Source organism: Molossus molossus, unplaced genomic scaffold (assembly GCF_014108415.1).
Source record: "Molossus molossus isolate mMolMol1 unplaced genomic scaffold, mMolMol1.p scaffold_m16_p_5, whole genome shotgun sequence".
Taxonomy (NCBI): domain Eukaryota; kingdom Metazoa; phylum Chordata; class Mammalia; order Chiroptera; family Molossidae; genus Molossus; species Molossus molossus.
Window position 1 is genome coordinate 27,666,652 of NW_023425388.1, and position 24,131 is coordinate 27,690,782.

Here is a 24,131-nt window from a genome sequence, read left to right on the forward strand (position 1 = left end):
CCAACAGAGCCATACCAGCCAGGGCTAAAACTTTTTATTTATATCAGATAATGAATAAAATGCAGAAGTCATAAGCATTCAACTCACTGTATTATCACAAAAAGAACATAACTGTTCAAACACTGCTGAGGTCAAGAAATACAGTATTAAAAACACCCTTCAATACTTGCTCGTACTTTCTCACAATCATTACTCTCTTTTAATTCCTCAGATATGCAGCTAATAGTCAAAGATAGTCGCTATATTGACTTCTAAATCCATAGATTAGTTTTGCCTGTTTATGAACTTTGTATAAATGTACTCATTCAGTGTCTAATCTTCTATGTCTGGCTTTTTTTGCTCAACATTGATTATGAGATTCATTTATGTTGTGTTCTGTAACATTATTGTATATTATTCCGTAATATAAATATACCACAATTTATTTATCTGCTTTACTAATGGTGGGCAGCTTGGTTGTTTCCATTTTTGATATTACAAAGAATGCTACTGAAAACATTTTTCTGCATATCTTTTTTACCTGTGTGCATACTGCTGGATCATAGAATATATGTATATTCAACTTAATACCAAACTATTTTCCAAAGTGTTTGAACTCATTTAAATTCCCACTAGATATATATGAGAGTTCCCTGTGCTTCACATCCCTACCACCATTTGATGTGATCAGTTATTTTAATTCAACAATTTTGGTGGATATGAATTAGTATCTCTTTGTGTTTTATTTGTATTCCCCTTTGACTAATGAAGTTGAACACATTTCATGCATTTATATTCTATTTTATGAAGTACCTGTTTAAATCTCTTGTCTAATTTTTATATTAGGAGGTTGGTTTGTAGCAATTTTAAGTTTTTTAAAAAAGAATTCTTGTTATATGCCCTTTGTTATTATGTATTTCAAGTCTCTTCTTCCACTCTGTGCTTTGTCTTTACATTCTTACGTGATGCCTTTTGATTTTCAGTGCTTCCTCATTTAAACAGAATTTTTTCTTTGTGGTTAGTCTTTTTTATGTCTTATTTATTTATTCATTTATTTTTATTTTTCAACTACATTGTCTTTGTTGGCGGCTATCCAACATCATGAAGAAAATCTCTTAATAACTTTATTGTTTTATTTTTATCGTTTAATTCTGAAATTAGTGTGTTATGTATGGTGTGAAGTTTTTAAAATTTTGTTTAATGGTTTCCCAGTTATCCCAGTATTACTTATTGTTTTCCTTTTTCATGCTCTTTAGGGGTGTTGTCCTAATCAAGTGCTCATATATGCATGGATCTTACAAATTCTCTATTCTGTTCCATTGATGTTTGTCTATCCTTATACTAATATTACTTCTTAATTAATTAAATTAAGTCTTGATATTAGATAAATTCTTCTACCTAGTTCTTTTTCCATAAGAGTATGTTGGCTAATTTTGACCATTTGTATATACATATAATTTTTAGAATCTTCTTGCCTATTTCCTTTTATATTACTTTTTTGATTTTAGAAAGGGAGGGAGAGAGAGAAACATTGATTTGTTGTTCCACTTATTTATGTATTCCTTGGTTGATTCTTGTATATGTGCTGACTGGGAATCGAACCTGAAACATTGGTGTATCAGGACAGCACTCTAACTAACTGAACTACTTGACCAGGGCATCTTGCCTATTTCTAAAAAATATGTATAGATACTGAGATTTTGATTGGGAATTTGTTAATTTTGTATATTAATATGGAGAGAATTAACATCAGGTTTTCTGTTTTTGTATGTGTCAGGAGTTTGTTCATTTATTTAATTTTCTAAATGTATTCATAGAAAGTTATTTCTAACACCTTCTTATATTTTTGGTATTATAGGTGCTATTGTGATGATCCCTTTTCTGTTTCTGATAGTAGTTATTTGACTTCTCTTCGTTTTCTTGATCAGTGTCACCAGGTATTCAGGGGTAAATAGTGATGGAAGGAGACTTGACGTGGGGTGGTAAACACACCATACACTATATAGATGATGTATTATAGAATTGTATACTTGAAACCTATATCATTTTATTAACCAATATCACCACAATAAATTCAATAAAATGGTTTCTCATACTAGTAACTTTAAATTTTATTAACCTTTCTCTTGTTCATTTTCTGATAGTTAATTTTAGTTTGAATTATTTTTTTTTCCCTCTCTTCTTCAGATTTCATTTGCTGTTCATTTTTTAATGTATTCTTGAGATGGATGCATAAAGCATTGTTTTTTTTGTTTCTTTCCCCCAAAATATATCTATTTTCTCTAAACACACTTTTTTTTTTTTTTTAGTGGAAGTCTTTTTTATAAATTAAATACATTGGGGGTGACATTGGTTAATAACATTATATTGCAGGTGTATAACCTTATAAAACAACACTTGTATACTCTATCTTGTGCCCACCACCAAAAGTGTAGTTTCCTTCCCTCTGTGTGTTGGACCCCTTTCATTATCTTCTTCATCCTCTCCCTCTCTCACTTCCCTTCTGGTAACCACCATTCTGTTGTCGGTATTTATGAGTTTGTTTGTTGCTTTCTGCTTTATATCTCACATATGAATGAAATCATATAATTCTTGTCTTCTTTTGACTGACTGATTTCATTTAGCATAACACTCCCAAGGTCATCCATGTTGTCGCAAATGACAACATCTGAATACAACTTTTAACTGCATCCCATAAGTTTCATGTGTCTTATTCAATTATGCATATTTTCTGATCTCCATTGTGATATCTTCTTTGACCCATGGATTGTTTAGAAGTGCATTTTGAAATTTCCAAACATAAGGTTTTTTTTTCCTTCTAGTTTTATCTTTCTGTTATTATTTTCCGTCATAATTTTATTTTGTTCATTTGCTCAGAGAAACTGTTCTGAATACTTTTAATCCTTTAACATTTGTTGAGGCTGCTTCATGATCTATCCTGTAGCCAATTTTGGTAAGTGTTGTGTATATATCTTAAAAGAATGTGTATATATATTCAGTTATTTGTAGAATTGTTATGTATATCCTAATTAGGTTAAATTTATTAATTCCATCCAGATATATTATTGCTCTACTGATCATTTTATCTGTTCTTAGTTACTGAGAGCTGTGTGTTAGGATTTCTCCTTGCTTTATATTAATGTATCTTAAGGCTGTATTATTATTTAAGCCTACCAAATACAGAATTATAATTCTCTTGAACTTTTTTCCATTTATATAAAATGTCTGTCCTCTGCTGTAGTAAATGCTTTTGGTCTTAAAATTTGCTTTGTCCAATATGAATATAATGGTTAGTGTTTGCCTGGTACATCTTTTCTCATCATTATACTATCAAATTATGCCTTTATGTTTTATATATTTCTTGAAAGTAACATTTCATTTTGTTTTGCTTTTTTTTTTCTGTTGCTTGGTTTTTAATAGGAGTATTAGCTCTTTATGTGTGATAAATTTGCAGATATTTTCAAAATTTGGCAATTTTGTGCCTAGAATTTTGGTGATGGTCACAAAGCCTTTTTCCCTTAGGTTGTAGAAGAATTCACTCATCTACACTTCAGTACTTACTAGAGTTTTATTTTTACATATTGATCTATGATCCATTTGGATTTTATTCTTATATATGGTGTGGTAGATATATCTAATTTTGTTTTCTTTCAAACTATTATGCAGTTATCCTTAAACAGTTTTTTAGTGCATGGGTTGATGCTCAACCACTAAGCCATACTGGCCAGGCAACAGTTTTTTAGAAAGACTGACTTTAACCCAGTGATATCACCTTTATCATAAACTAGATATATATATATATACACATACATATATATATATATATATGTATATATATATAATTGCAGTATTTCTGGACTTTCTGTTCTGTTCTTTTCCCTTTTTTTGTCTCTTTTGATGCCAGTATAAATCTGTTCTAGTTCTAGAGCCTTTGTAGCTTGTTTAAATAGTTGGTAGGGCTATTCCAATAAAACTCTTGAGACATTTTTTTTTTTTTTTTGCTTTTCTCTGTTTTTCTAGCTATTCTCAGATGTTTATTTTTTCATACAAATTTAGGTTCAACTCTTCTAGCTTCATGAAAGTGCTCATTGGAATTTTCATGAAATTGTATTAAATTTGTAAGGTAACTTAAGAACTGACATCATAATGAGTTTGACAACTTAACCAATGATAAGGAATGTCTTTCCATTTGTTTCAGTTTATTTGTATGTATTTCAGGAGTGATTTATGGTTTTCTCTTTTGGAAAATTAGGTTTTGAACATAATTTGTGTTTATTGCTAAATATTTATTTTTAAAATTGCTATTACAAATGGAGTTTTTGTCCATTATATCTTCTTACTAGTTATTTGTGGATATGAATGCTCTTGATTTTTAAATGTTAATTTTGTATTTTTTACCTTACTGAATTATTTATGAATTGAGCCTTGCTGAATTCTTTTTGAAATTGTTTTTGAATGGTTTGAGTTAATTTACATTTTTCCTCTAGAGCAGTGGTTCTCAACCTTCCTAATGCTGTGACCCTTTAATACAATTCCTCATGTTGTGGTGACCCCCAACCATAAAATTATTTTTGTTGCTACTTCATAACTTTATGTCTTAGGCGACCCCCGTGAAAGGGTCATTTAACCCCGAAAGGGGTTGTGACCCACAGGTTGAGAACCGCTGCTCTAGAGTTTTCCAAGTATAATATCTGCAAGTAGAGATAGTTTTATCTCTACTTTTTATGTCTCCTATTGTTTTATCTTCACTAACTGCGTTGGCTAGTACTTCCAGAACAATATGTATATTGTTTTGTTTTTTAAAAATATTTTTTCTTTATTGATTTTTATAGAAAGAAGAAGGGAGAGGGAGAGAGAGAGAGAAACATTGATGAGAGAGAACATTGATTAGCCACCTCCTGCATGCCCTTCACTGGTGGACCTTCAACCTGGGCATGTGCTCTGACTGGGAATCGAACCAGTGACCTCTTGGTACATGGATCGATGCTCAACCACTGAGCCACACCTGCTGGGTCGGGCATTGCTTTTTAATTGAATATTTCATTTTGAGATAATTGTGGATTTACATGCAGGTGTAAGAAATAATAGATCCCCATGTACCCCTTCTTCAGTTTCCACAATGGTAATATCTTGAAAAACTGTTGTACAATGTCACAAGCAGAATATTGACATTAATACAGTCAAGATAGAGAACCACTATATCACCATAAGAATTCCCCATGCCACTTTTTCATAGCTGCATCTGCTTTCTTCCCTTTTGCTTGTAACCCGTTCTTTTTTTTTTTATTTATTTTTTATTTTTTTTATTTTTTATTTTATTTTATTTTTTTTTATGAATTTTTATTTATTTTTTTGTTACAGATATTTTACCTTTTTACCCCACCCTACCCCCCTCCACCCTGTCCCCGGCTTAGTTGTCCATGTCCATTGGTCATGCATACATGCATATAAGTTCTGTGGTTTATCTCTTCCCACCCCCCCACCCCCCATCCCCTCTTCTGAGGGATGTCAGTCTGTGCCCTACTTCCATGTGTCTGGGTCTACTGTATTCCTCAGACTGTTATGTTCATTATATTCCATATATAAGTGAGATCATGTGGTATTTGTCTTTTTCTGCTTGGCTTCTTTCACTTAGGATAATACTTTCCAGGTCCCTCCATGTCATCTCAAAGGATAAGAGATCTTTCTTTCTTACAGCTGCATAGTACTCCATTGTGTATATGTACCACAGCTTTTTGATCCATTCGTCTACTGGTGGACACTTGGGCTGTTTCCAGATCTTAGCTATTGTAAATAGTGTTGCTATGAACATGGGGGTACATATATTCTTCCTGATTGGTGTTTCAGGCTTCTTAGGGTATATTCCCAGCAGTGGGATCACTGGGTCAAATGGAAGTTCAATTTTTAATTTTTTGAGGTAGCACCATATTGTTTTCCATAGCGGCTGCACCAGTCTGCATTCCCACCAGCAGTGTATTAGAGTCCCCTTTTCTCCACACCCTCGCCAACACTTGTTGTTTGATGATTTGTTGATGGCGGCCATTCTGACAGGTGTGAGGTGATACCTCATTGTTGTTTTAATTTGCATCTCTCTGATGATTAGTGATGTTGAGCATTTCTTCATATGTCTCTTGGCCATTTGTATGTCCTGTTTGGAGAGGTGTCTATTCAGCTCCTCTGCCCATTTTTTAATTGGGTTCTTTGTCTTCCTTTTGTGGAGTTGTATGAGCACTCTATATATATTGGAAATTAACCCCTTATCTGATACATCATTGGCAATGATGTTCTCCCATACAGTGGGTTGCCTTTCCATTTTGATGATTGTTTCTTTTGCTGTGCAGAAGCTTTTTAGTTTGATGTAGTCCCCGTTCTTCACACATGACTACCAATCTGTTCATTTTTTCTATAATTTTTGTCATTTGAAAATGTTATATAAATGGGATTGTACAGTTTGTACTCTTTGAGTTGGCCTTTTTTGTCACTCAGGATAATTCCCTGGAAATTTATCCAGTCGTTGCATGTATCAATAATTTGGCTTTTAATTGCTGAGTAATTTTTCATGGTTTGGTTGTACCTTAGTTTTTACCCATTGAAGTACATCTGAGTTATTTTCAGGGTTTGGCTGTTACAGAAAAAGCTAGTGTAATAATTCGTGTGTAGGTTTTTGTGTGAACATAAGTTTTCATTCCTCTGGGATGAATGCCCCACACAGAGTACAGTTGCTGGGTTTATAGTAGTAGCTTCATGTTTAGTTTTGTGAGAAACTGCCAAACTGTTTTCTAAAGTGGCTATACCATTTTACATTCCAACAGTACTACAGAGTCATCCAGTTTCTTCTCTGTATCCTTGCCCGCATTTGATATTGTTGCTGTTTTTTAATTTAAAATTTAACCCTTCTGATAGGTATATAGTGATACTTCATTATGATTCTAATTTTCATTTCTCTAATGGGTAATGATGTTGAACATCTTTTCATATGCTTATTTATTATCTGTATATCCTTTTTTGGTAAAATTTCTGTTAATGACTTTTGTTCATTTTTTAATGGAATTATTTGTTGTCTTTACCAATGAGTTTTGAGGGTATTGTTTTATTTTTATTTATTTATCTATTTTTAAATCCTCACCTGAGGCTATTTTTCTGTTTATCTTCAGATGGAGTGGGGGGGGGTGGAGGGTGAGAAAGGGAGAGAGAAACATTGATGTGAGAGGAACACATTGACTAGCTGCCTCCCACATGACCCTGACCAGGGACAAACCACAACCGAGGTACATGCCCTTGGCTGGAATTGAACCTGAGATTCACTGGTCCCTGGCTGACGCTCTACTGCTGAGCCAAACTGGCCAGGGCTGTTTTGTTTTTAAACTGTTGTGTTTAAAGTTCTTAATATATTCTAGATGTTAGTTCTTTGTCAGATAGGTGGTTTGCAAATATTCTCCAGTCTGTAGCTTGTTCCTTCATTCTCTTCACAGGGCAAAAGTTTTAAATTTTGATGAAGTGTAGTTTTTCATATTTTTCTTTTATGGATTGTTTTTGGTATCAAATCTAAGAATTCTTTTCCAAACACTAGATTTCAAAGCTTTTTCCCCTATGTAGGAGAAGGTTCTTTCTTTCTTTTTTTCTTTGCTATATGTATATTTTTAAAAGCTCCTCAGGAGACTAATGAGTGACCACAGTTGAGAATCATCAAACTGGATGATCAGCAAAAACATTTCCAGTTCTCAAAGTTTATGAAATGCTTTTCTCAAACTGATTTGAGGATCATTAGATGTTCTTTAGGAAAAGAGAGCAAAATGAATTTGGTAAATGTGGCATAGTAAGAAAGAAAAAAAATTAATCCTTCTTGGAACTTCATAATGTAAACTGTCTTGGAATCAGAATGCTGAATACATGAGAGAAATTCCTGTCATCTAGGAAGGTGAGGGAGAGTATTTGGGAGGGTGTGAGAGCAGAGTGATCCCAGTGTGGAGAAAATGTTGCAAATTATGGCTCTGTGTGGATTAGATTACTTCGTTAAATCCTTGCATGAAATTGGGAATAAATTCATTAATTTTGTGAAAAACTAATGGTAAAAGATTTCACTGTATTGAAATTTTCTTTTGTTTCCTTAGGTGCTAGTATCATATTGTGAGAGATACAAAGCAATGTAAATTTGAACCAAAAAAGTTTATAGTGTTATTATAATTTATACATACGCCATTTTATTAGGAAGAAGAGAAAATAACATTCATTTCTATTTATTAAGATAATTTAGATACATGGAAAAAAACAAGTTAGATAAACATTTAAGTGAATATATTAAGGAAAATATTAAATAACCATGTAGGATTAAGATTAGAAGATGGAAAAATTGGGAAAGTAGTATATTTATTCATTTTTAACAAATATTTGAGAGTTTTCTGTTTGACAGACACACCTCTGCGATTTGTCAGTTATAAGAAGTTGCCTTTGTAGGGCTTACATTCTAGCAAAGAGGATAGTCAATAAATAATAAATATAAAAATAAGGAAATTATATAGAATTTAGGTTTAATGCAGTTGAAAAAATAAAAGTAGTACAAGGTATGGGGCACTGGGAGTTGTGTAGGTCAGGGGAGAGGTCAGGTTTTGGTATTGAACAGAGTGGATATGATAGAGCTTAATGAAAAGATTATATTTGGGCAGAGATTTGAAGGAGGTGAAGGAGTCTGAGATGTCTGGGAAACTGTTAACAGTGGGAAGAGCCAGTGCGAAGGGCATAGGCAATATGTTGTCTGGTGTCTTTCTGTCATTTGAATTTTGAAGGACCTTTAGAGTTATATAAAAATGTGAAATGATAATTTGTAAGTTTGAACATGAGCTTTAAAGATTTCTTTCTGGTTTTAATGTTGATAGAAATCCACACACTCTAAGTGCTTTTGAGGTGGGGGTTCCTCTTTTAGGTTTACTTTCTTTACTTGCTGATATAGTATACAATCCATTATTTATACTGTCTCTTAAACTTGAAGTTGGAATACCTTCAAATCACTCTGGTAACATGCAGGGTAAAGATCCAGGGGTAAAACTAGGGCAAAGTATGATTTTTGAATTTTCAGTTATTTTAAGATGTTCTTAGTTCTACCTTGCCTTTGTTTCCTCCTGTATTTTGGAACAAGACCTTAAAGACACAGACTCTGTCTCTTTTTAAAATCTACTCTGCTTCCTGTTATGTGGTAACATATTTCAGTGTTCTCTTTTGTACTCACGTGTACAATATAGTACAGCATAATACAATACACAATAATGCTGTATGCACCTGATCCTGTTTTTCATTTATAAAATATTGTGACTATTCATATAAGTTTCATGCTCCAGGCTTCTAGCTTTCTCTGATTCTTTTATTACCATTAAATCCTTTGTTGGACACTTAAAATATTGACACAAGCAATTTAAAACTTGTTCACAGATTTGGAAGAGCAGCAAAAACCAGAGAATTGGACATCTTACTTAAAGACAGTATAATGCAGTCTGATTTGTAAACTGTCAGTCTGTCCGCTTAAGTGAGTTGAATTGAGTGAAATCTTGCAGCAAGTTACTTGAGGCTTTTAAAAACTATTTTAAAAAAATGTTTTTAGCCCTGGCTGGTTTGGCTCAGCTGTTGGAGCGTTGGCCTGCGGACCAGGGAGTCCCTGTTCGGTTCCCACTAGGGGCACGTACCAAAAAAAAAAATGTTTTTAGTAAACTTTAGAATGTTTAGTGTCTTAAGTTTTTCTTCCAGATTTATAATCATAGAATTTACTATATAATTAATGTATATTAAGATTTTTTGTTCCTTTTAGTTTTTATTTATTATGAATTAAGGAAATAATTTTTTTAAAAATGTGTTTTTATTTATTTTAGAGAGAGGAAAGGAGAAAGAGAGGGGGAGAGAGAAACATCTATCAGCTGCCTCCTGCATGCCCTCTACTGGGGATTGAGCCCGCAACCTGGGCATGTGCCCTGACCAGGAATCGAACCATGACCTTTTTGGTTCATGGGACAATGCCCAACCAACTGAGCCATAACAACCAGGGCCAGGGCTAAGGAAGTAATATTTTAAAGGAATTTTTAAATTAAAAAACAACAAAAACAAAAAAAAATGTTTAATTATCTTGGGGCGAGTAATCTGTATTCCTTTCTCTTATTTTTTAATATGAAATAATTTTTATTAATGATTATAAGACAATAAGAGTTGGATTTTACAATCATATTTATAGTTTAAAATTTTATTTGATGTAAGGATTCCATGAACCCTTAACATTTTTTTCATGTATAGATTTAAGTTTTATAAATTAGAAAGTGTGTTAAGTTGATGTTTTTTATTTCCAAAAATAGGATGTTAAAATGAAAATTTATGTTTGCTAATTTAAATTTATCTGTGCATTTGGACTTTATTACTTAAAGAAAAATTTAAGTTTAGTGTCTTTGATACTCAAGTTTATAATTTAGCTAGGTGAAGAAATAGTAACATTTTAAGGTACTGGTTCTTTTGGTTGATAAGCAGTCTCCTCTCTAACTCCCCCACACATACAGAAAATGGAGGAATTTGCTTTGTTCTATTCTATTTTGGAAAATTATCATTTTATCTTACAAATATTATTGCTCTATTAATTAAGGACTTCTTAAAACATTTTGCCTTTGAAAAACTAACTTATTTTTTATATATTGAAAAATTAAAAATGATAAATATAGCCTACTAATGAAATTATTGGCCAGGTAAACATCATTTTAATTTTTAAAATTATGTAGTCTACTTCTAATTGTAAAGTGATGATTTTAGTGCTAATAAGAACTAACAAGTGTGATCTTATACTTATTATGGGGATTCATGGAAAATCTCATCCAAAAATTGTAAGGTTTAAAATATAATGCCAGTAGCTACCAGCTGCTAAAGAATTTCATTTGCTGATTTTATTCTTTACTTCTGTGTAATTTAAATGCCTTTATTTAAAAAGTTAACTCAAGGATATTGTAAAGTATATAGTATTTTAAGATTAGATGGTATCCAGAACATATAGTCCAATGAGTTAGTCTAGTGTAATTGGAGGAATTATTAAATGACACTGACCTCATTTCCTTTAGAACAATGAAAATTAATAGTTTCACATTTTATTAGGCTGATATTCCAGATGTAGTGTACATTTAATTAAGTGTAGTTTCCTTTTAGTTATGGTATGTGTATCTGTTTTTTGTCGCAAATTCTTTCTAGTTTTACAGTTTTCCACATGTTTTCTTTCACCATTTATGATTTTTTTCAAAGCAGAGCTATACGGGTTTAAATCACTTTAGCATGCAGCAAAACAGTTCCCATTCAAACAATAAACGCCATTTTAAAAAGCCTTTAGATCTTCTGTCACTTCATAAATATAAATGTATAAAAACGTTATGCAGTTGTAGTGCCCACCTGCTAATTAAATGCAGATTTTGCTCAAACTTGCTTAAAATCTGTCTATTTGTTTCAACTATGTCTCTGTTTGAATACATATGGCCCTTGTGAAACTAATTATGCTTATGGAGCAGCTGTTAAATTTAGTGCAACTAATTTTATCCAATATTTTACATTTTAATTGATTACCTGTGAAGAAATTAGCAAATTAACACTTATTGTACAGTAACTGAATCGTCTTTTATGGTTACTTTCAGATTTAACAAGTGAGCCAGGAACTGATGGAATAAAGACATTTCTAGGATTTTTAGATAGGAAAGTTATTGGTGGACCTTGATTATCTGGTGTGAAAATTTAGGAAGACTGATGAGTGATGCCAGGCATCTGTGTGTTCTGTATCTTAAACATGAGAAGCAGATTGGAAAGTAATGGCTTTTTCGCAGAATTTTGGTAACATATGGGCTTATCTGGATCTAAGAAGTCTTTGAAGATCTTTGAACTTGACTAAATGACTTAACCTTTGGCATAGTGGGTGGGTTATATGCTTTTTTAGGGGGGAGGCACTGGCATTCTGCATTTCTCTTTTGCTTTTTTCCCTCTTCCCAATTCTACCCTTAATATTTTTTAAATGGAGGGATTGGGATGATGATTGGGAATTTTTGAATACTGACATGATGAGAATTCCAAGATATTTAGTTGTCTGGATCTAACTGTAATAAGGTGGGGTTAAATCTTTGATAATATTCAGAAGTGAGTGTGTGTAGATATTTATTTTCTGTTTTATAGATTTTATTTGAAAATGATACTGTAACCAGATCTTACTGGCAGTGTGCTGTAGTTGAAAGGATGAGGACAAACCTGGATTCAAATTTCAGCTCTATCACACGTTGGCTCTATGACCTCTGAACTTTTCAGAGTTCATTTTCCTCAAAGCAAAAACCAAACCAAACCAAAAACCACCCCAACTCCACCTCATCCCAAAGCAAGAAAAAAACTCCCCCAAACACCAAAAGGAGATGACAGTAACAATTACATGTGTAAATACTTCAGAGAATTAAAAGAAAATAAACAGAGGAATACAGCCAACACGCTTCTTAGCATGCCTTAGTAATAATAAGGTCAAATGTTATGCCCTGTAATACTGCTCAGTAAGAGATATACTAAGCAAGCGTATTATTTTGCATACATATTTTAGGGCATTAACTATCATGATAAATGTGAGATTGGTTTTGATTTTTATTTACCAGCTTTGAATTTTGATAACTAAGTTGTAAAACTTGATGTGAGTTATAGGTCCAAGTAAATGTATCTGGAATTTTGATAAGAAATATTTCAGTGGGGTACTATACATAGGGAATTACTATGTCAAGAATATATAAGCAATTCTGTTTTCAAATACTTGGTCTACAGCAACTTGATCCTCTGCCCCTATTGAAGACAGTTAACCTTGTTTCTGTAGTTTAGAACATGTGGCAACTATATTGATCTAGACAGATTTCTCTAAGGCAGATGTAGGGTCAATTAGTGACCAAAGCTGAAGAATATTAGCCCCTTTAATTCATCTTAGTTAAAATTCAAAGTGTATGTTTTCCCCAAAGAAATAGCATTGTTGTTGGGTGTATTTGAAATAGTCTTTTGGTATAAGATTTCAGGTATTTTTCTATCAATTAGTTTATATGGATGGATTGAAAAACCATGGACTTTTATAGTGAGTTTCAGATAACAAACTTATACATGAAGTTCCAAGTAATTTGTTTTAGCCTCTGAATGGAAAATTTTAAGCAACCATTCAAACGGAATAGTATGACAAACCTTCATGTAGCCATGATATAACTTCATCAGGTAGTATTTTGCCTGTATCAAGGCTTGTTTTAAGCTTTGTTAGGATGGGTCCAGAGTGCCTATACTTTACTTTGGCTAATTTAGCTCCAGTATCAAAATTTGACCCTGTATAACACCTTATGTATAGGGTGCCTCCACTCTGGCTAGTGGAATAGTATTTCTCTTGTATGATATTCAGGATTTCTATTACTTTCCAGTGTATGTTCCCTGGCCCCACGGAATTTCGCCTCACATGCATATTTGTAGATGGGAATTTGTCAGAAGATCTAGGGGAGCCCACTGCAGATTTCTGGATCCCTCTCTCTGTCCAACTTCCTTTTCTTTGGTCTAATGCCTTGCAAATTCTAGCTACCTTGGCCTCCTTCAAGGTCTGATTCTATCTCCATAACTCAGCAAGTTTGTGAGGTTCTGTTTGGTCTCCCTCTCCTTGCCATGTGTGGCTTGTAAACTTTTTCAAGGCAGTTAGCTGGAGCAATTCTAGGGTTCTTATTTGTTTCATACATTTTGTCTGCTTTTCTAGTTCATGGTGGGAAGGCTATTCCCATAGACTTTAACCCCAATGGGCCAAAGGCCATTTAATTACAATATTGATTATTTTATCTGTGATTTCTCTATTTTTCCTTGCTATTTCCTCCAAGGGTTTATCAACCTCATTCTTCTTTTTATAGAACCAACTCTTTCTTAATCCTCTGATGAATTAATTTTTTCTGTTTTTCTTAATTTCTTTCCCTTTACCTTCTGTGAGAATAATTTTCTATTCTTTTTTCTAACTCCTTGAGATGGATGCTTACATCATTTACTTTAGCTTTTATTCTTTTCTAATATGTATATTTAATGCTGTAAATTCCCCCTTTACTATGCTTTAGCTATAGACTACACATTTTGAAGTGCCATGTTTTAGTTTTCATTCAGTTCAAATTTTAAAATACCATTTGTGAGTTCATCTTTCCCATGGGTTATATTGAAATATATTACTTAATTTTCAAATATTTGGAGGCTTTTCTGGTTGTCTTTTGTTTCTTACTTGCTTGTTTAATTCCAATATAGTTGGAGAACATTATCTGAATACCTTTCATCTTTGAAATGTGTTGGGATTAATTTATGGCCCATCATAAGGTTTATTTTAGGAAGTATTATAGATATAATTGATAAAAATTAATATTACACAGTTTGGGGATACAGATAACTAGGTGAATTTAACCACTTGTTCAAATCATCTATATCTTTTTTTTTTTTTCCCTCTTAAAACCTGCTAAATTTTATCAGTTACTGAGAGAGCTCACAGACAAATCCTGATAGTGGGTTTGTCTGTTTAACTTCAAGTTCTGTCAGCTTCTGCTTTATATATTTTGAGGCTCCGTTATTAAAAGTCTGCAAAATCAGAATTGCCTGATACTCTTTGTGGAGTGACCTTATCATTATGAAATGTCTCTGTTTCTAGAAATATTTTCTTCTTTGATATTGACATAAATTCACCATCTTTCTGTTAGTGCTTGAATATCTTTTCTCATTTTTTTACTTTAAAACTTTCTTAGTTTTTATATTTAACATGTTCTTTCTGAAACCATCTATAGTTCGCTTTTTTTTTTTTCAGTCTGACAATCTTTATTTCAAGTGTATTATTTAGTCTTTATGTTTATTGATTATATTTGGGTTTAAATATCCCATGTTATTCTTTGTTTTCTATTTATTCAGTTCATTTATTTTTCTACTTTCTTTTTTGGTTAATTATAATTTATTTTCTTCTGTGTTCACTTGTTAAACATTATTCTAATTATACTTTATGTGCTTAACCTAGAAATTGTAGCATGTCCTTGACTTGTTAGAGTCTGACATAAATTAGTAGTACTTCTATCACTTTTGTTTCCTATAGCTTTGATACCTGAATGATAGCTTGAGTAAATGTACCATTATGAATGTCTGTTGTCCCCACTTTGAGCTCCTCAAGGAAAATTAAAGCCATTGTTTTGCTGTACAGTTTAGAAGATTGGTGCCCACTTGACTCTCTTTGTTGGTGACTTGATCAGGGTATTCTTAATTTATTATTTATGTGCGTTAACTTCATCATCATATATCTCAGAGTTTACTATATAAACAATGGACCCTTTCTACATGTAGATTCCAAAAGTGTTCTTGGATCATGATTGTAATATTTTTTCTTCTTCTGAAGTTTCAGGTTGGATGCTTATTTTCTGCCTCTTTTTTCATTACTTTTTCTGATCCTTTCTACTAGTTTTACTTGTTAAAAGTTTATTTTTCTTGGATCTTTTATCACTAACAGCTGTGCCTCTTATTATATGCTGTTGGAGTGTTGTGTTGTTATAGTCTTCTCTGCTTTATAGTTTTTTATGGGGCATATATGTATCATCTGAAGAAATGTGATTCTTTGTTTTTTTTCTTCTTACAATTGCTTTGTATGGATGTTGGATTCTTTTTTGTTGTTGTTCATGATAATGTGAAGGATTTTCCTGGATCAGCAGTAACAGACAATTTTATGGATGGACTGAAGTTTTTTGAATGGTGCTATACTATTATTAATACAGTGAGGTGGCGTTTCTTTAATAGATGGGAAACTTTATGGGAAAAGCTAGATCTATTTTTAAATCCTTTTATGCCATCTTGTTTTCATAGAGCCCCGAGCTTCACCACCTTGTTTTTTAGTTTTCTTTTACCACCATGCCATCAATGGACACTTCCCTTATTAAAGTATATCTCTTTCCTAGAGTGTAAAAACGTCCCCTTGTTGGTTTTAGTTGGATTTTGGTTGAGGGTGAAAGTAGATGTTCATGCCCAAAAGGTCAACCTGACATGTAATCCATGTTAGTTTATTCCATCTGTAATTTTAAAATTTAATTTTAATGACAGTTTTATTTTATAGCAAATAAAGTCTTTTCTTTTGTAGAACTCTAAGAGACTATTTGAAGTATTGTATTTGTTTGAAAAATAAAATATTAGGATATTTGTTTTGATTACATGTGTTTAGAACTTATTAGCCAATTAAGAAACTTGACAGATTGGTTCTCGAGGACCGTAATTCATTTTATGTAAGGGTGTTATGGTGATTCTTCCTATTTTGTAGATATTGAAAGCATTTATCTGGTATAATAGGACATCTTGCTGTCCATTTATTGCTTATATATTGTGTGTTCTAGAGTGCCACATTTTTTATGAAATGTTTCTTTGCTTATAATATATCTCCATATTGGCTTTGGCACTCTAGAGATTTCTAGAGTGATTTATTAAAAAGTATTTTTATAAGGAATGAGGGACAAATTCACATTTTAAATTTTGTATAGTTTCTTTGACTTTTTTTCTTTTTGTCTTTGTCTGATCAGGGTAGGAATCTCTTTATTCTGAGGTTACTTCCTGATGGAGACCCTTCAAATATGTAATTAAAGTTACTTAATAAAGTAAATGGGGTTGTTCATATGTCTACGACATGATTTTTACTCAAAGTTCTGTAAAGTAATATTCATGACAACTAAGAACTCAGCAGCTTAATTCATTTTAATCTGTGGTTTTGTGGTTCTTTATAACAGCCTTTAATAATGTTGTTTTGCCTGTGTTTTGATTTGCTTTCTTTTCCTTGTGTATTCTCTTTAATCTTTTTCTTCTTCTTTTTTGCTTCTTGTAGCCTGTAAGCAAGATTAAGAGGCCTGTAATATCAGGATTAAAATAATAAACTTTAACACATTGGAGCAGTGATATTTTAAAACGTATTACTTTCTTAAAATTTTATAGCATAGATGACGTAACTTATAGATCTGCTGTTGCTATCATAGTTCATTGAGCCACACCAGCAACATTTTTTTTTTCTTGGTATGTGCCCCTAGGGGGGACCGAACTCGAAACTCTCTGGTCTGCAGGCCGACACTCCAACTGCTGAGCCAAACCGGCCAGGGCACCAGCAACATTTTTAGGAGAATATTTGAGAATAGCACGCATTTCTTGCATGAAGATATATGATGCATAATGAGCAAGGTGTTTTTAGAGAATGGCAGGCATTTGTTTTCTATAGTGGAATTTTTGTGTTAGGGAAAATCAGGAGATCATTTTGGAGATAATTGATTATTTCATGAACTGCGTATGTTGGTAAGATTAAAGATTGGAAAAGTTGTTGCCATGGGGAGGGTGGGGCACGTAGTAATTGATAGAAGGCTCTAATTGCAGTGTCAAGCTTTGCTATGATGGTGATCATGCTGTCTGTGGGACAGTGCCAATTTAGGCCTGTTTTCCTTATGTTATAGTGCCCTACTTGACTCTCAAAATATGCCCTTTAACTCTCCAAAGGCTTGGATAATAGGTGATATGATTTTCTGTTAATGGCAAACTGGTGAAGATCATGTATTGGGTTGCCGAGGGTTTCCCGTGGAGAAGACATGGACCATTAGCCAAGATTATTATTATTTACCTTCATACACAAAAGAAAAATATATTGAAAATTGAAACTTGAGCAGTCCTATGCCAGCTTTAAGATTTTAAAGGTCTTTTAAAATCAGAATGCTACTCTTTACTAGATTAGCTATGGTATGAGGGAAACCTATTCATATGCTCCTGATTCAGATTTTACTCATTCATTCAGGTTAACACATCTCTAAGTAAGTTCTTTTTCCGTGGCTGCCTCCTTGCAAATCACCATCTCCTTTGGTAGACAAGGAAACAGATGCCCAGAAAGGAAGTAACTTGTTTGAGGATACCATTATATGAAGAGTTATTTATTTTTTTAACATAATACTTCTGTAACTTTGGGTATATTAATAGAAGGTACATTTTATTTTTAAGATACAGTAAAAACATGATTTTACCATAATCCACTTCATCTATAATCCACAAATGGTTGCACATTTTATCCAACAGTTTATTTTATTTTATTTTTAAAAGGCTAACCACTGCCTTGGTCATTTTGGCTCAGCAGTTGGAGTGTTGGCCCTCGGACCAAAGAGTTGAGCGTTTGATTCTAGCCAAGGGCAGTTATTTTGGTTGCAGTTTGTCCCTACCCTGGTCGGGGTTGTGCGGGAGGCAGCCAATCGATGTGTTTCTCTCACATTGATGTCTCTCTCTCTCTCTCTCTCTCTCTCTCTCTCTCTCCCTCCCTCCCTCCCTCTCTTCCTCCTTCCCACTCTATCTGAAGATAAATGGAAAAATATCCTCCGGTGAGGATTAGGAAAAAAAAGGTATTTTTTAAAAAGTAGCTCTTCAGGTGTTTTTGTTTGAGTTTAAACTAAATTTAGCTTATTTGTCTTTTGTTACTCCACCTTTTCACTAGTTAATTGAAAACTAATTGCTAGAATCATGTTTTGATCCTAAATAATTTAGAACCAATTTAAAATAATATATTATATGTATATATACACATAATTTATATATAGTAGCTGAAGTTATTACACACAAAAAACTTCCCTTTAGTTTTATTATTACTACTTTCTTTTAATCAGAAAACTTTAAATTCTGACTATTATTCAAAGATTTTAGAATAATCTGCTAAATTTTTAATATATCCACATATAATAGAACATTTAATTATAAATGAATAAGGTAACATCTTTGGGGGCAGTAAATTGTGACAATAAATTAAAATTTTATTTTTCAATTAAATTTATTGGGATAACATTGCTTAATAACATTATATAGCTCTGGCCAGTTTGGCTCGGTGGTTAGAGTGTCGGCTTGTGGACCAATGAGTCTTGGGTTTGATTCAGGTCAAAGGCATGTACCTCGGTTGTGGTTCGTCCCCAGCCCTGGTCGGAGTCATTCAAGAGGCAACCAGTCAATGTGTCTCTTACGTCGATGTTCTCTCTCTCCCCTTCTCTCTTTCTCCTTCCCACTCTATCTAAAGATAAATAGAAAAATATCCTCAGGTGAGGATTAAAAAAATAATAACAGTATATAAATTTCAGATGTACGCCCTGGCAGGTTTGGCTCAGCGGTTAGAGCGTCGGCCTGCGGTCCGGAGAGACCCGGGTTCAGTTCCCGCTAAGGGCATGTACCTTGGTTGCAGTTTGTCCCCAGCCCTGGTTGGGTCGTGTGGGTGGCAACCACTCGATGTGTCGCTTTCACGTCGATGTTTCTCTCTCTCTTTCTCCCTCTCCCTCTATCTGAACAAAATATCGAAAAATGTCCTCGGGTGAGGATAAAAAAAAAAAAAATTTTGGATGTACAATTTTGTAATAAGACATCTGTATACTTTGTTGTGTGCTCATTACTTGAAGTCTGGTCTCCTTCTGTCACCATATATTTGACATCTTTTACCCTCTTTGTCTTTCCCCAATCCCCCTTCCCCTCTGGTAACCACCATTCTGTTGTCTATATCTACGAGTTTGTTTTTATGTTTATTAAGACTTTATTTTATGTGGAAAGAAATTGTGTGTCAAAATTAGGGAGTAGTCAAACTAAAAGAAAAAATTATAGAAATTTAATTTTTTAAAATATGTTTTTATTGGTTTTCTGGGGGAGAGAGGAAGGGAGAGAGAGAGAGAGAAACATCTATATGAGAGAAACCCATCTATTGGCTGCCTCCTGCACTCCCTCTGCTGGGAATCAAGCCTGTAACCCAGGCATGTGCCCTGACCAGGAACTGAACCAGGACCTTTCAGTCCAAGGGACGATGCTCAATCCACTGAGTCACAATGGCCGGGCTTGGAAATTTAATTTTTATAAATTAAGGTAATAAGCTCATATTGACATTGCTAGCAGTAAATATTATAACTTCTCAAAATTGTATTATTAAAAAAACACGTTTGTGATCTTATGACACAATATTGCTCTTCATTTACTGAGTGAACCAGTTAGGGATGAAAGAGGATAGACATTACTACCACTGAAATCCATGTAATTCTCTTCTAGACCATTTATTCTAAGTACCCAGGCCTAGTTCATGTGGTCTTTCTATCACCCACAATCTTAATTTTTTATAATTTGTGCTTGCCCTTTTCTTTTTTGCTTGATCATTTTAGCTAGGGATTTACCACATTTGTTGGTAGTCTCAGAGAACCAGATTTTGGCATTGTTAATGTTCTTTATTGCTTTCTATTCCATTTAGTTTTGTTCTTTTTTTTTTTTTTTTATCCTCACCCGAGGACATTTTTCCATTTATTGTTCAGATAGAGCAGGAGGGAGAGAGAGGGAGAGAGAGAGAGAAACATCGATGTGAAGGGACACATCGAGTGGCTGCCACCCGCACCACCAACCAGGGCCAGGGACAAACTGCAACCAAGGTACGTGCCCTTAGCGGGAACCGAACCCGGGTCTCTCTGTGCCGCAGGCCGATGCTACGACCGCTGAGCCAAACCGGCCAGGGCTAGTTTTGTTCTTTAATGTTTACTTCCTTCTATCAACCTTGTGTTTACTTTGCTCTTCTTTTTCTAGATTCCTAAGGTGGAACCTTAGGTAATTGATTTTAGTCCTTTCTTCCTTTCTAATATAAACATTTAAAGCTATGAATAACCCTGCTGAACATATCTATATCCCACAAATTCTCCTATGTTGTATTTTCATTGTAGTTTAGTTTAAAATTTTTAAGTTTTTTCTTGTAACTTCTTACTGGTGCATGAATTATTTAGAAGTATAATTATTTATAAGTATATTATTTTTTTTTATATGTTTAGTATTTTTCTAGATGTTTAATTGTTATTGAATTCTAATTGAATTCTGCTGTTGTCAGATAAACATATTTTGTGTGATTTTTACTTATGAATTGACTTTTGATCATCATGAAGTATCCCATTTTTATTTTGGGTATACTCTTAGTTTCTGATGTCTTGTTTATCTGATATTAATATATTAATTTCAGCTTTCTTGTATTTATTGTTTACCTGATACATCTATTTTTAGCCATTTTCTTTCAACCTATCTATGGCTGTGTATATATGTATGTACAAATATATAGATAGATAGATAGATAGATAGATAGATAGATAAATAGATAGATATTTTTTAAAATCCTCACTTGAGGATATTTCTCCATTTATCCTCAGATAGAGTGGGAAGGAGAGAGGCACACATTGATTGGCTACCTTCCACACGATCCCGACCAGGGCCAGGGACCAATCCGAAACTGATATATATGCCCTTGACCAGAATCAGCCAGAGATTCTTTGGTCTGCAGGCCCATGCTCTAACCACTGAGAATACTGGCCAGGGCTCTGGCTGTGTGTTTAAAGAACATATCTCGTAGACAGCATATAGTTGTGTGTGGCTTTTTAATTCATTTGGATAATCTCTGCTTTTTAATTAAAGCATTTAGTCCATTAATACTTAATGTATTTATTGATATGTTTGGATTTAAGTCTGCCATTTTATTATTTGTTTTATGTTTGAGCCTTTGTTTTGAGTTTGTTTTGTTTTTATTTTGTTCATTCATTCCAGCTTCCTTTTGGATTAATGATTATTTTTAAGAATTCTCTTTAGTTCATTTTATGGATTCTTAGCTATACTTATTTGTATTTCTTTCCTTAAGTAGTTGCTCTAAGGATTTCATTTATGCCCCTATCATTTCAGTGTATTTAAAGTTACTGTTTTATCATTCCGATAAAATGTAGAAACCTTGTAACTGTATAGGTCCATTTACCTGTCCCGTACTTTATTCTATAGAGGTTGTATATATTATATCCACCTTTATTATAACCCTTCAGTAAGACATTGTAAATTTTACTTTAAGCATAAATACATATGTATTTTAAATAATTTAAAAGAAGTAGGTTTTTTTTTTTTTTTTTTTAACCATTCCTAGTGGCCTTCAGTCCTTCCTAAAATCCAAGTTTCCATCTGTTATCATTTTCTTCACCCTAAAGAACTTACTTTGGTCTGTATTGTAATACAGATCGACTGTTGCTGATTATGTTTTACTTTTCTTTTTTCTCAAAAATGTCTTAATTTTTGAGGTATTTTTATGCTGGTTATAAAATTTTGTGTTGTTTTATTTTCTTTCACCATGGTGAAAATTTGGCTCTATTATCTTCAGATCTCCATTGTTTCTGATGAGAAGCCAGCAGTAATTCATGTCATTGCTTTCCAACATGTAATGTGTTGAACTTCTAGAATCTATACATTTGTCTTTCACTAAATTTGGGGAAATTTTGACCACTACTTAAAATTTTTGCTTTCTGTCTCATTATTTTCTCTACTTCTGGTTTTAAATAGATATCTTTGACACATTTAAATATTGTCACACAGATCCCAAAGGATTTGTCTTTCTTTTATTTTGTTAATCCTTACCAGAGAATACTTTTCCCATTGATTTTAGAGAGAAAGAGAATGAGGGAGGGGGAGAGAAAGAGAAAGAGAGACAGAGTGAGAAACATCAATGTGAGAGAGACATATTGATCGGTTGCCTCCCGCACATGCCCTGACCCAAGCCAGGGATCAAACTTGTAGCCCAGGTACATTGTGACCTTGACCTGAAATCGAACCCACTACCCTTTGGTGCAGAGGCCAATGATCTAACCACAGAGCTACACTGACCAGGGCTGTTTTTTTTTTTCTTATTAGCAATCCATTTCTTAGTTCTTCCGATTGAATAATTTGAGTTTATTTATTTTTAAGTACACAGATTTCTTTTCTTTGTTGTTACCAGTCTGCTTTAAATCTCATTGATCATAATTATAATTTCAGATATTGTATATTTTTAGTTTAGTTTAGAATTTCTTTGTTTTTCATTTTCTAGTTTTCTGCTGACATTTCTTAACTTTATATTCATTATAGGTATAGTTATACTTATTACTTTAAAGTCTTTGCTTGCTAATTCTACCATCTGGTTCATTTCAGGGTTGGTTTTCATTGACTACTTATTTTCTTGAGTATGGATCCCATTTTTAATATTTTGCTGTATATTTAGTAGTTCTGGATTTTATACTGGACATGGTGAATGTCATGTTGATTTATTTTATTTACTTGTTTGCTTTAGCAGAAAACTAACTTAGTTAAATTAAAATTGTAAAAATTCTGCCTCTTGGGGAGCAGTGGAAATTTTTGTTCAATTTTATTTTATTTTTAGCTATTTGGAATCTACCCTTTATATGTATAATGTCGGGTTCAGTCAGAGGTTTGAATGGAATTTACATACAGATTTTTAGCTCCTTCTTCTGACTCCTTTTCAAGATTCTCCTTTAGTTTTTTTTTTTTTCCAGTGGTTGGTCTGTGTCTGTCTTCTGGTTTTTCAGGCCAGAAGTTTTTTGTTGTAGTTATAGCTGACCTACATGGCACAGACTTGGGTTTGTCCTTGGAAAAGAAGCTGATAAAATGGGAAACTTCCTCATTGCTGTTTTCTTTTTCCAAGTGTTGGCCCCCATAGAAGACTGGATAGTCTTATTTTGGTCACTATTCATTACCTTCAGATAGTTCATTAGTTATCTGTAAGATCATCAGTCTGGTAGAGGCTTTCTTATCAATACTGGGAGGCAGGATCTGAAGTTTTTACTTTTTAAAATTACATAGTATATCCTACCTGATACTATCATTTAATACAAAGAGTAACCAGATTAGAGTAGAGTTGAGGAATAGTTTTATTGTAACAATTAGAGATAAGAAGTAAGGTTGGGATAGAGAAGACTCTATCCTTGGATATTAGATTAGATATATTTAGATTTGTTAAATTATATGAGGAGACTTGAGTAATCAAGAATTGATTTTGAGCTTTTAAGACTTTTACTTTACTATTGATTTTAAAGAGAGAGTAAGGGAGAATTAGGGAGAGATGGAAACATTGGTGAGCGAGAATATCGATTGGCTGCCTTCTGCATGCCCCCCACTGGGGATTTGGCCCACAACCTGAGCATGTGCCCTGACTGTAAATCGAACCAGCAACCTCTTGGTGCACAGGTCAACACCCAACCACTGAGTCACACCAGCTAGGCTATTTGCAAACACTCTTTGACTAAACTTTAATTTCCTGTAAAGTTGACTATATATATATATATATATATATAGCCAGA

The 24,131-nt window shown here is 33.3% G+C and overlaps 1 protein-coding gene across 1 annotated transcript in view; it reads left to right on the forward strand.

The window, feature by feature from the left end:
• RSRC1 (arginine and serine rich coiled-coil 1) overlaps positions 1-24,131 on the forward strand; it is a 295,687-nt gene that overhangs the window by 7,419 nt on the left and 264,137 nt on the right. The gene's annotated exons all lie outside the window — the stretch shown is intronic.